Here is a 13548-nt window from a genome sequence, read left to right as displayed (position 1 = left end):
CTGAAGTTTTTCCCTAGTATCCATTTAAAATAGGCAGCTATTTATAACAACACCTAGAATATTATTGCCTCAGAACATCTACTTGTAGAAATGACTTGAGTCCACATGCTGTAATGAGAACCCTTAATTCTTTCCGGTGAACATTAACAAATAAACATATACTATAAATACTACAGGGAAGGGTCACATTAGTGACGCCATTTGCTAAACACCAAGTGTGGCTACAGGAATGCCTCTGTGCTGGACAGGTCTGTACTTCCTTTTCTACAGCTCATGCTATTTTGGTCTCACAATGTGGTCTATTATAATGGCTAGACTTTGCTTTATGACCTCTATATTTTATTTTTGCTTAAACATTTCCTTATAGTTTAAATTATTGATTAGCCCCTTTTTCTAAATATTTTAAAACTCTCCTCAACTGCAGCTTGTTGTAAGCATTGAGTCTTTCAACATGATCAAAGAACAATGAACCTTCAAAACCACATCTGCTTCCGACTCCTGCTCTCTTCCACTGGCCTTCAACAGTGAACTTGGGAGAAGGGATCTCTCTATTCCTTTTTCTCCTTGCCCACTCATTCCTCAACCCACTCCAGGTCAGAGTGTCCTCATCATCGAACCCACCCTTGGAGCGGTTCACGCCACATCACCTGGGCCTCCAGCAGTAGCTGGGTTCTCAGAGGGTGCTGTTCACCATATGTTCTTTCTCTTCTGGAAAGACTTCTTCCCCCACTGTTATGGCACCAGACCCTCAGTGTTGAAGCCCAATACTCTGGCCTTTCCTCTTTCCCATATGCAGCTTCATCCTCCTCTGGCTCCTCTTCTTTCGCAGCAGGTGTAACTGAGACAGATGCCTTACCATGGCCCTCGGGTTCGCTCCTGCTTCATGCCCGTCTTCCTAGAGATCATAGCCAGAGTATTTCTAACACAGAAATCTGATCATGCCAATCACCTGTGGAAGCTTTAGAATGGCTTCCCAGTTTTCTTAGGATGAAGACCCAAGTCCTCCAATTGTCTCTTACAAAGATCTAGTTGCAGTCCCCTCTCTAGCCTCATCTCATTCCTCACACTTCACATGGCCACACACCTGCCCTGTTCTCTCCTCCACAGGGTCTTGCTGCACAATTTCCTCTCTGCCTGCAAAGTTCTTTCCTCCAAGGCTTTGGCTCTCCACATCTCAGTGTGACTGTGTTCTCAGGAACCTGCTGAGGCTCAGATCGGGTCACATGACCCTTATGCAGCTCTTAGCAACACATACTTTCCTTCAAACATTCATCACAGCAAGACATTGCACACTAATTTTTGAGTGTTTTCTGCGAATTATTGGCAGCAGCATGAAGACAGGATCCATGTCCACTTCAACTCACTGCTACATCCAGTACCTAACTTGGTTCCCTGCATATGGTAAGTATTATACTTCTGGAATTCTAAACCTCCCTCATTTTTAGGATGGAGGGCTTGTTTCCCCCAGTATGCTCTGAAAATCTCTTTGTAGGTGTCGCTTGTTATGCTTTGATGCAAGGAACACCCCAGAGTTTCTGTTAAAATAAAAATGTTTGGAGGCGAAATTATAAGATTATGAAACCTGCAACCCAGTGAGTGGATTTATCCATTTGATGAATTAATAATTTGAATGGACTAACTAGATGCTAACTTTAGGCAGGCAGGGCATGGCTGGAGGAAGTGAGGTCATGGGGTTGTGACCCTGAGGTTTATATTTCCTTAGTGCCTGATGTTCTCTGTCTGTGTTTTGTGGTTGCCACAAAGTGAGTAGCTTTTCTCCACCTTGCCCTTGTGTTCTGCCTATTTTTTTTTTTTAATGTTTGCCTGCACCTACTCACTTTTCTAGGTGACTTGGTAGGTTTACCTTGTTAAAAAGTCGGAATAAACTTTCCCTTCCTTAATTTTGGGTTCAGATACAGGTCCTCCTCTGGTCTTCCTAAATATGATTATGGCAGTTTCCTCTTTTGAGCCATTGACATCTCCTTGGAAAGAGCACACCCAGAAGGGTTACTGCTCCTAACAGCAGAATGATAGACAGACAGAGGTAGACAGCTGAGCCAGGTAGGCCAGCCAACACCCAGAAGACCTAGACACAAAAGCTAAGTGATGGCTCATTACACACTTTGGAGAATGTTGCTGTTGTGTGTTACACAGCAGTATTGTGACTGCAGGTGAATGACAGGAAGATTCAATGAGATAAGGAATCAAAACATTGAGCAGAGCCTACTCCTTTCCCTGTCTTTCTTACCTGGTGAATTTGTGTGAAATGACACTTTGCAGCTTTGCGCTTTCTGAGACAATACCCAGCTGAAACCTTGATGTCTTAGTAGGATAGACAGACTGCCAGTTCCAGCCAGCTAGATAGTCGGAGGAACGCACTCGTGATGGTGTGGGCAGGTGCTACCACTCATTGTATTTATTGAGCAGCCACCGTTTTTGAGTTTCTTTGGTCTTTTTTACGGTGTCTTTGCTTACTTATTTATTTCTCCTCTTTTCTTTATTATTTTCCCTTTTCTTCTTTAGGTTTACACTGTTGCTTTGTTGTTTTAAGTTTGCTTTGTTTTATTTTTCTTCTAAGTTCTGGAGTTGAAGAGTCCATTTTAATCTTTCATCTTTTCTTGTATGAATATGCATGGCTACAATTCTTGTCTATCCAGTTACAACAGTAACTTTCATTACATTCCCCAATTTTTACATATGGTGTTTCTTTGTTATTCATTCCTAAATATTTTGCAAATTTATAATTTCCTTTTTGACTTAAGAATCATTCTGAAATGCTTTGTTTTTGCTGTTGCTATGTATTTTATGGGTGTATTTAAATTCTTCTGTGTGTTATGATGTTTTGAATCTTAAGAGAAGCCTTTCCTACTGGGGAGAGACTGCCTTCCCTGCACCAGTCAGTGCTTGGAGATAGCATAGAGCCCAGCCAGGGGCATTCCTCCTCATGCAAACTAACCACCCCTTGTACTCTGAGAGGCACTATTCCTCAGCCTCAGTTATCTCTGGGCCAGGTACCAAGCAACCAGAGACAACCCTCCTGCCAGAGCCAGATGGAATCATTCAAACCTGCTAATCCCAGGCTGGTCATGGGTTCTGCACGGCTGTTCCACTTGCATCTAAGTCCATTGGGGCTGATGCTACAAAATAGCACAAACCAAGTCATTCATCAACAGCAGACATGCGTTCCCTCACAGCTATGGAGGCTGGAAGTGCAACAATAAGGCAACAGCAAGTTCACTGTCGCGTGGGGACCTGGTTCTGGTTGTTTGGGTGGTGTCTTACATCTGTGTTCTTGCAGGATGGAAGGAGAGGGCTCTAGTCTGGAGGGCTCCACCCTCATGACCTGATGACTTCTCGAGGCTCCACCTCTGATGCCTCCAGGGACATGGAAACCATAGCCTCTGAAACCACAGGTGCCTTTCCTCGCTCCTAACCTGCTCCTGCTCTCCAGTGGGTCTCCCCATGTCATCCTTGCCGGCTTGCTGTGCCTCCTGAACCTAGGACCTGGGACTACAATGATTCTTGTGCCCCTGAAACTCTTCTCTGTCTGCTCCTGTATGGCCCCAGTTCGCATCTCATAAAATACCAAAATGAGCACAAACAAGCAAAAAAAAAAAATATGATTACTTTGGGTCTGAAAAGATCAGTATAGTGTTTTTAAAGACTGCATCGGTTTTCATTTGATAATGACTCCTTTCAAATATATGACATCTTCATTGTTCTTCAATGTTTACTGAAATTCTGAGGCAGGTATGTTTTTTTTTTTTTTTAATGACTTTTTTTTTTCCCCAAAACCTTTCTGTAATTTTTTTTTTCTCTCTGGGAATACACACTTAGAATTTTTGTCAGAAAGTAATACTACTGACACTTAATAGAAATTTTTATCTTAAACACATCTTATCAGATATAAATAGTGTTTTGTCAACTTTCTTCTGGTTATTATTTTGACATATTCTTTTTCTTCTTATGCTTTTTACACTTACTGCTTTATTATCTTGCAGAAATCTTTTGTACATAATATGAAGCAAATTTTATTGTTCATAGATTCAGCCTGAGAATCTCATTGCAGATGACCTTAAACTTTTTTCTCTTTTATATGTTTATTTGAAAACTGTGGTTATTTTTATTAATTTAATTGTTATCTTTACATTTTTAACATGTGATATTTCACTTAAATTCAAGCATTAGTCAGTAAAGCAATCTGTTAAGTTTGGGCATCTGTTTTAGCTCACTTCATAAAAGTTGTTCTAAGCACGTTTATGGTGTAGAAGAGCTTACACATTACTGAGATCTGCAGAATTTTATTGTATAAAGATTTCCACATTTCCTGTAAAAAATTTCTGATGATACTGATTTCAGGAACTGGGAAGCAGCTCCTTGACAACTTGCTTATTCTGTAATACATGTTCTAAGATACTCAAGTACTTTAAAAAAAAATGTTGAATTTTATCTTTCTTGTTATTATTCATTTTATCTATATAGTATATAAATGAGGAAAATGTCATAATTCCTATTTAAAAATTTTTCATTGGTGCATTATAATTATACCTAATAGTGGGATTCATTGCTAAATGATTTATATTTATTTTTGTGCAACTTGGATTAGTTCATCTATGTAATTTACTTGACACGTTTGTATTTTCCCCACTTAATTATTTTGAAATGTTAAAATTTTTCTATTTTAATTCCTAAACCACTGAGTCTGTTGTGTCTACTAGATCTCCCTTTTTCCACTATTACCTTTTCACGCGTGTAATATTTTATTGTGAACTCATCTTCAGTGGATATTTTACATTCCTTGGGAATGAATCTATAGAGAAGTTCTCTGAAGAGCCATTCAGGGCCTAGAACATTGGCAAGATTTCTCCATCGGTCATCTTGTAGAAGCATTTTGTCAACATCTACGTTGGGGGTAGTTAACAGTCTAGGTAGCAGTTCCTCATCTTCCATGGTTCAGAAAAATTTTGTTTTACCCCATAATGGCTTTAGAACCTCAATCTTCAAGGTGTTCTGGGTTTTAATGGGAACTAATGTTTTTTATTTGTTTACGTATTAGATGGTCATTATTGTAGTCTGACATGGAGTTATCTACATTTCTTTAATATGTATATTTTGCTTTATTTCTTTTGAACTTGAATATAAACATATATTCCTGTAGAAAACTGTTTTATATTTAGACCATTTTACTCTGAAATTTGGTTTTAACATTTTAAAATATTTATATTTCACCAGAGTTTTCATAAAATTCATTGTGGGATTAAAGCAGGGGAATTTGTTGAAGCTTGCTCTATTCAGATGGCCAGAGATTACCTCCACTAACTTTAAAAGTAAGAATACTGAGGGTTGCTGAATGAAAACTGTCCTGTTCAAACTTAGCTATTAAACATAGAAGAATCTCATTACCACAATGCCCAGCATTGGGCCTGACATTTAAAGGTTCTCAGTAAATGCTTAATGGTTGGATGCCTAATTCAAATGAAGGAAATAAGAAATGTTTCCTTTCTTTGGTATGGTCATTAGTGATGGAGAGGGTCAAGATAATAATGTTGTTCTTTTCTGAAATTTGCAGTTGAAGGGCATCTTCAAGAAACAGAGGTGTCTCGGATATTTCTGTACTTGAGACCCTGTCACCCAGATACCTAAAGGAGAAATGCTTAATCCTGAATGCTGTCTCAGTCAAGGCAAGGCCTTTTAAGACTGCCTTTTAGGACTGCCCAGTAATTTATCATCCAAGTCCCTTGCAAATGCTATACCTTTCCTTCCAAAATCCTCCCGATCCTCCATCTATCCAGTAGTCACGTTTTGAACAAATCAAATGTTAACAGAGGACTGAGCAGCCAGCATTTTAGTCTAACTTTAAATTCTGGCTGCATTTCAGATGATTTACAAGGAGCTTTAAAGAAGAAAGATCTATTATACCTGTATTATTTCAGGAGAGGAAATAAAAACCCTTTAATTCAGTTATACAAAATGTATTAAATTATTCAGTGGGGAAATCAGATTGTGATTTCCAAAACAAATATTTTATTTACAACCTCTGGTAGAAGTTCTAACTTTTCTAGTACTATTTGAAAACACCACCCTGTTCTCTTACCTTACTTGGTTCAATGGTTCTGATCTTTTCCTCCTAAATCAATAGGTAGCAAAGCACCCAGACTGAGGCTGTTAAAATATAGATAAGACTATGTCACTCCTCTGCTCAACAACAATTAGTAGCTCATAATCCCAACAGATTAGGAGCTCAACTTCTAACAAGGACCATATGGTTCTACAAAGTTTGGCTCCTCCTAGATTGCTGGTCTCACCTCCTTTGGCCTCCCTCTGCCCCTTGGCTAGCTGTACTCCAGCCACAGTGACCCCTTTTCTCTTCCTCACTAGGCATCTCAGGTGGGCTGCACTTTGGGCCTTGGTTCTAGCTCTTCTCTCTGCCTTCAGTGTTCTTCCTCTTGTAATTTATAATTCTGTCTTTCATGCAACCTTGGTCAGATATTATCCTCCCCGTGAGACGTTTCTGGACCATTTACATTTATAAGTAAGATTTCTTTTTTGCCCCTTCTGTAGCAGTCAAAATTCCTCATTCCTGTTTTGTTTTCCTTTTTTTCCTCCAGAGAATCATCTAACATCACACACACACACACACACACACACACACACACACACACACACACACAGAGAGAGAGAGAGAGAGAGAGAGAGAGAGAGAGAGAGATTGAAAATATTATTGGGGTGGGATTGTAACTCAGTGTTGGAGCGCTTGCCTAGCATGTGTGAGGCACTTGGTTAGATCCTCAGCACCACATAAAAATTAAATAAAGGTATTGTGTCCATCTACAGATTAAAAAAAGAAAAAATATATTATTTATTGCTTGAATGCCATTATAATATCAACTTTACAAATTTTGTGCCTCAATCACCCCATGTATCCTCAATTTCTAGACAAGAGTAGATTCTTGATAAATATTGGACAATGAATACATGAATGATGGGATGCAGTTATTACTGATTGAATCTTTAAGACAATTTTTGTGCACTTTATATGTATCAATTTATTTACTATTTCAAGGTAGGTCCTCATATATTTCTTGTGTTATCATTGAGGAAACAGCAGCATGAAGAAATTACGTAACAGCAGTATGTAGAGGAAAATCTTAAAGTAGTTTTTCTACTAGTCATTGACTGATTTTCCCATTGTCTGTTGAACAGAATACAATTTTTGAGGTTTGGATTTAAGACTCTCTGAAATCTGACACGGCCTCATCTTCCCAGGTAACTGGTTACTTCTCTTCTCCAACTATATAAAAAAAATTCCAGCAGCAAGGAAGAGGAAAGAAAAAGCATGCGGAGAAGAAGAAGAGGAAGGAGACTGTGTATGACCCCCTCTGACTGAGCTCCTTCCAGGTAGCAGGAATCGTGCCATATCTGCTATACCCTTCATTTCCTTTAATCTTCACCACAACATGCAGGAACACTAAGACTTGGAGAAATCAAGTTATTTTTTTGAAGTTTTCACAGGTGGTCAGGAATTTGGAGTTTGTAATTGACACAGGGTTTTTGGCCCTCAAATCCAAGACCATAAACACACGTTAGTTTCAACCAGCATTAACCCCTGCATAGTGACCACTGCACGATACTCAGGGAGCAGCCAGGGTGGAATTGCTGTCACAGCGTCAGCTTGTCCTGTGTAGTAGTTTTCTATTGCTGTGTAACATTTCCTTCACATTTAATAGGTTGACGTGGCAACTATTTGTTAAAGCAGAGTTCTAGGAGTAAAAATCCAGCCCAGCACAGCTAAGCGCTCTATTCAGGGTATCACACAGCTAAAATTGAGGTTGCTGGAGCTGAGCTCCTGTATGGAGGCTCTGAAGAAGAATCTGCTTCTGAGCTCATTTAGGTCATTGATATGGTGGATGTAGAACTGCGGTCCTCATTTCCATGGTGGTGCATAGCTGGAGGCCAGCCACAGCCCTTGCCATATGGGCCTCTCCATCTTCAGAGCCAATGATCACATTTTTAAACCTTCTCATGATTTGAATCTCTGACTTCCTTTTTCTAAACTGGGGTCTGTATTCCAATGGCTCATGAGATAAATACAATCCCACAAAGATAATCTTCCTATATTAAGTCAAATGATTTAGGAGACTAATTACATCTGAAAAAAAAAAAGTCCCCTTTTCCATATCAGGAATGATAACCACGGAGTGATAGGCCAGCATATTTGCAGATCTGGAGACTGTAAGGGATGTGTATAAAGGAAATGTCAGGGGACATCTTAAAATTCTGCCTATTACCTCCTCCCCTTCACATCCCCTTCATTCCACATCAAATATCCATCCATTATCCTGATAATTGCTTTGCCTCTTTTCTAGAAATATACCATTAGACCCCTGTAAATTCTTACCACACACTAAAATAGATGTGCAAATATCACGGAATATCACTTCTATGGTTATGATTCCTTAAATGGCAAAAGGGATTTTTTTTTCAGATGTAATTAATCTCCCAAATCATTTGATTTAATATAGGGAGATTATCTTTGTGGGATTGAATTTATCACATGAGCCGTTGGGATATAGATCCCAGTTCAGGGGAAAAAAAAAAAAGTGAGTCAGAGATTCAAATCATGAGAAGGTTTTAAAAAATGTGATCACTGCTCTGAAGATGGAGGGGCCCATGTGGCAAGGACTGTGGGTGGACTCTAGACATGTAAATGGCCCCAGCTATCTGCCTTTGGCCCTCCTTCCCATCTTGGTCTTCAGGGTCTTGAAGGTAGGCAGAGAAGAAGGCAAGTCCCGTGTATTACAATGGTCATAGCATATTTCCATAACTTAGTGGTTTAATACAAATATGCCATTTTGTGGGTATTTAGTCCAGACGTTTGGCATGGTTTCAGAGGCCTGCTTTCCTCACCAGAGGCTTTTCACCTTTACAAGCCTCTGGATGCTGCCTATACTCTGGATTATGGCCCCATTTCCTCCATCTTCAAAGACAGCAGCCTTGCATCTCTCAGACTAATTATCATCAATTTCTCTTCTTTTCTCCCTGTCAAGGGAAGGACATAGTTGCTAAGATTTGATAATCCAGAGATAATACCAAGGTTGTTATTGTCCTCTAAATTAGCATGTTTGTAGTTTACAGTGTCACTTTGTGCATATTTGGGGTCTATGTCTGTGTGGAGGGTGTGTACTATTCTGTATTACATCATGTTAAAAAACTATGACATTTTTTTCTGAAAGCAGATAGAATCACTGAGTTTGCACACAAAGTAGTTAAGACAAATTTGCTTTTAGAAAGATTGCTTGGGTGTTGAATTAGAATTTCTGAATCTGTGCTAGTAGAATGTAAGGGGAATGGCCATATTAATTAATCATAACTAATTCAGTGTGCTGCATCTATCACACTTCTGGTACTGTTTGAAGTGTGTTGCAATCCTTAATTCATTTAACCCTTATTGGTTCGATAATATTATACTAACAATATTCCCATTCTATAGGTGCTATAGGTCCCATTCAATGTTCCTATTCTATATGTACACAGAGAATTTAAATAACATAGCTCAAGATTTTATAATTAGCTAGGTCCTGAGCCAGGGCTCAATCCAGGCATCCTGGGTTCCAGAACCAGACAGTAGAACAGCCTGAAGCAGTGCAGAGAATACTCCTCCAGCCTTTGAAACAGGGAGGAAGCACAGGCAGGCACAGTGGTCAGGGAATGCTTTATAGATGCAGTGGGGCATGGAAAGAAAGAAGCCATAAAGAAGAGGGAGGATTTGAAAGAGTGGAGGGGTATAGAGAAAGACGTCTGGTAAATACCTTAAATGCAGTCAAGTCTATGTCCTCCTAGCTTATAAAATAGGATCCTTGGCCCCTATAATTGCTGGACTCTTTAAATGTTTGAAAGAGTAAATCAGGGATATTTCTGAACAATCTGTGCTGGTAGGTATAGCCTTCCCCTTTGATTGCTACTTTGCAAGTTTCACAAATAACAAACCACATGAGAAATTGCTTCCCTCCAAGTGAATTTCATTTTTTTTCATCTTTCTTGATCTTTATCCCTTTGTGCCAAAATTGTATTTTTCCAAAGATGATTTCAAAAGTGTTTTTGTTCTGATTTAATGGGCTGAGTTTTCAGTGTTTGGGTGGAAACCGAGGAGGTGCCTTGTGAAAAGCGAATGCATTTGAATGGTGAAGATTCCTATGAACAGAAATGAAGTATTGTTCTCTTCTGAAGTTGCCTCTGTTATTTTACTTCTAGGTTTCCTTCCATCTTCTTTAAAACTTTTCAAAATGACATCAAACAGCCTTGCTCTTGTTATGAAATGGAGAAAGCCCTTTCATCTGTCGGGAGGCTGATGGTGTGGGGATTATCACGCAGGGACATCCATGGCTATTGTTCTTGTGAAATATATTAACTTAAATCAAAAGAAAAACCCTCTTCTCCAGCTACCTGGGAAGCACCTGCTCTATGTCTGTAATCCTTAAAATCAGAGATGGACACAGAAATATGCAGAACATCAATAACCACAGGAAAAGGAGACCGTTTGAATGCATTTCCTTCAAGGGAAGAGGCCATGGTGACAAAGGGGAAAGGGGGTTGGGCAGATTTATTGGTCGATTATTTTGTGCTAAGAAAAACACTGTGTTATGTACTTTACGCACCTTAAGTCATTTGGCCTTTTAAAAAGCCTCTGAGCAAAGTGCTCTTATCTCCATTCTGCAGGTGAAGAAACGGAGATACCGAGAAGCCAGGTGACTTATTCATAAGCTTCGCAAATCGCAAGGCCAGTATTTGAATTCAGGTGTTTCTTGCAGTGATAAATGACGTCATTTACCTTGTCAACTTAGCATCATTCTGAGTAATGATCATTTATGAAGGTTTGTTTCTTTTAAGAGATAAAAGAGAAACCAGGATATTTGTAAGTGCTTGCAGACAGAAGAGTAATAATTTGTTGAACATCAAACCAATTGAAGTGTTGAATATCTGACATGCCCCTAGACTTATCCCATAAAGTGTGACCTGGCAATATACTGCATGGATTCCTCCCATCCGAAAGCTTTTACTATAGGTTGAAACACTAGCATTTCATATCTGCAGTAGAGTTAGAAAACTACATTCACATGGGCTAAATTCTATAGCACAGACAATGATAGTGTCTACTATTTGACCAGGATTTTTGAGTTTGCAAACATGTCCCTGTAGTCTGTCACTGAATTGCCTATCCTTCATGAGATGGGTGTGATTTGACCCCTTGTTCTCTTATTAAACTGATGCTCGGAACGAGTTCAGCAGCATGACTGAGATAACATGGTCAGTCATTGTGAATCCAGATTTAGACACTGCTCATGAGCTGCCAGGGCATGGTTCTTCAGGCCCCGTGGGCTGACGTTCTCTGTAGTTGTGAATAGACACACTGAGGTCTTATAAGAGAAGGCAGTCTCCGCAGAGCAATGTAGGCAAACTTGCCCCCAGGAACTTTTCATCCTCCAGCCGTACAAAATGATTTTTTATGTTTCTCCATTTAGTCGTGTCTCTTCTTTTGGGACCCTAACTTCAAACTCAGATTTGAACCCTTGGGAATTGGTGTGCATAGACACTTTCCTTTGTAATTTTGTCAACTTTTTTTTGCTGATGTAACCAAAAGAACTGACAAGAACAATTAGAGGAGAAAGTTTATCTCAGGGCTCACAGTTTCAGAGGACTCAGTCCACAGAAGGCTGGTGCCATTCCTTGGAGCTTAAAGGTGAGGTAGGACTTCATGGAAGAAGAAAATGGTGAAGAAAAGCAGCTTAGGAGGTGATCAGGAAGCAGAGAGGGTTCTGCCCAATCAGGATGTATACCCCAAAGGCAGGACCCCAGGGACTCACCTCCTCTGGACTTACCCTACCTTCCTGCAGTTACAGCACAGTTAATCCCTATCAGGAATGAATGCACTGATTAGGTCAAAGCTCTCATAACCCAATCATTTCACCTCTCAACTTTCTTGCATTGTCTCACACATATGCTTTTGGGGGGACACCTCATATTTAAACTATGACAGCACCGTAGGTATCTTTTCATTTACACCTTTCCGTTGGCTTATACCTCTTCCCACCAATGCTCCCTATGCGGTTGGACCTTGTTTTCTATAGACTTGGGCTCTCAGAATTCAAATGCCACCAACCTAGATCAATTTTGGCTTCCATTGCAATTGAAAGCAGGGCCACTTGCAAAGAACAGAGAAAGAAGTCATAAGGGGAGCCTTTCAGCTCCGGGGAGACTTGAGCTGGGATTTGAAGGATGGGTAGATAATGTGAGATTAGAGGCGAGACAGGCAGCATGAAATGAGGAGACAGTGAAAACAAGGGAACAAAGGCTGGGTGGGCCTACAATATAGGGAAACTGGGGAAGAGCAAACTCTTGCTAATGAATTCCAAAGTTGCCACACTGCAAACCCATTCTCTTTCTTCAGCTCTTGAATTATTTATTTTCAAGTACATACACATGTGTTCACATGCAGAGAGATAGAGCTGTTACTAAAGGTTCACAGAATTTTTACTTTCTTGTTAGAAACAAATGTATACAAAGAGTTTGGGGGTATTTCAAAAAGAAGTAATCCCACTGACTGCTGTTTTGTCAGTTCATATTCACAATCAAAGTGCTGCACAAATTTCAAAGTAAATACAGTCTTTTTGTTAGATGTCTAGGTGTCTCAGAAGTCACCGTCTTAAAAAGGAAAGTTGGGACAGTTTCAGCAAATAGTTACAAAAACCATAGTCGTAATGTTCTGATGTGTGATTCCCATTGCTGATACTCTGGACCCGTCACAGCCAATGGATAGCATCCACACTCCATGACCCACAGAGACAAAGGGAAAGAGAAAAGGTGAGCAAGCCACCAGCTTCCTACTAAGTGACAAGAACTGTGCTTGCTTGGTATTTTATAGATCATTACCTTCCCAGAACAGCTCTACACTATAAATTCTATGCACATTTGCCACATGGCTAGAATGAGAAACAGAGGTTAAATAACATTGTCAAGGTCAAACACCTTTTATTTTTTGGAATGAGGCTTTGACCTTAAATCTGTTAGTTACCAAGGTCTTTTATTATTTTCAATGACTGGGTCAATGTATATATTACTTTAACCTTGGAATATATATAGATAGATTCAAAAAACAGATATAGTGTGACTTCCCTAGATTCATTCATTTGTTCTGTTGACATATTCATGAACAACTTGAATGTACTTGAGTACCAGTTTCGTTTTTCATTTTTGCTGAGATTCAAAGATGAAATGCACTGTTTTTTATACACAGTATTTGTCACTTAAATATCATGAAATTATGTTTACAAAACCAAATGACAAGAAAGGTCATTTCCTCCTCTTGTGTTAGTCAGAATCGGCCAACTTGTGTAAAGAAAAGCTCTGTGTCAGTGGCCTGACATGACACAAGTTGATTTTTTCTCTCAATTTATTATCTACATGATGAGTAAAGAAGGGGATGGGGAAAATTTTCTTTGCCATGCAGGTGTGTAGGGATAAGAGCTCCCTCCTTCTCAGAATTCTACCATT

The 13548-nt window shown here is 39.5% G+C and overlaps 1 long non-coding RNA gene across 1 annotated transcript; it reads left to right on the top strand.

The window, feature by feature from the left end:
- The first annotated feature begins 443 nt into the window (after positions 1-443).
- On the top strand, positions 444-3591 carry LOC144366489 (uncharacterized). The gene is made up of 2 exons (XR_013425550.1): positions 444-1401; positions 3299-3591. It is a non-coding gene; the product is annotated as an uncharacterized LOC144366489 (long non-coding RNA).
- Positions 3592-13548: the final 9957 nt, after the last annotated feature.

Source organism: Ictidomys tridecemlineatus, chromosome 9 (assembly GCF_052094955.1).
Source record: "Ictidomys tridecemlineatus isolate mIctTri1 chromosome 9, mIctTri1.hap1, whole genome shotgun sequence".
NCBI lineage: Eukaryota > Metazoa > Chordata > Mammalia > Rodentia > Sciuridae > Ictidomys > Ictidomys tridecemlineatus.
Note: the sequence above shows the minus strand (reverse complement) of the source record. Positions and strands in the feature narration are given on the sequence as shown.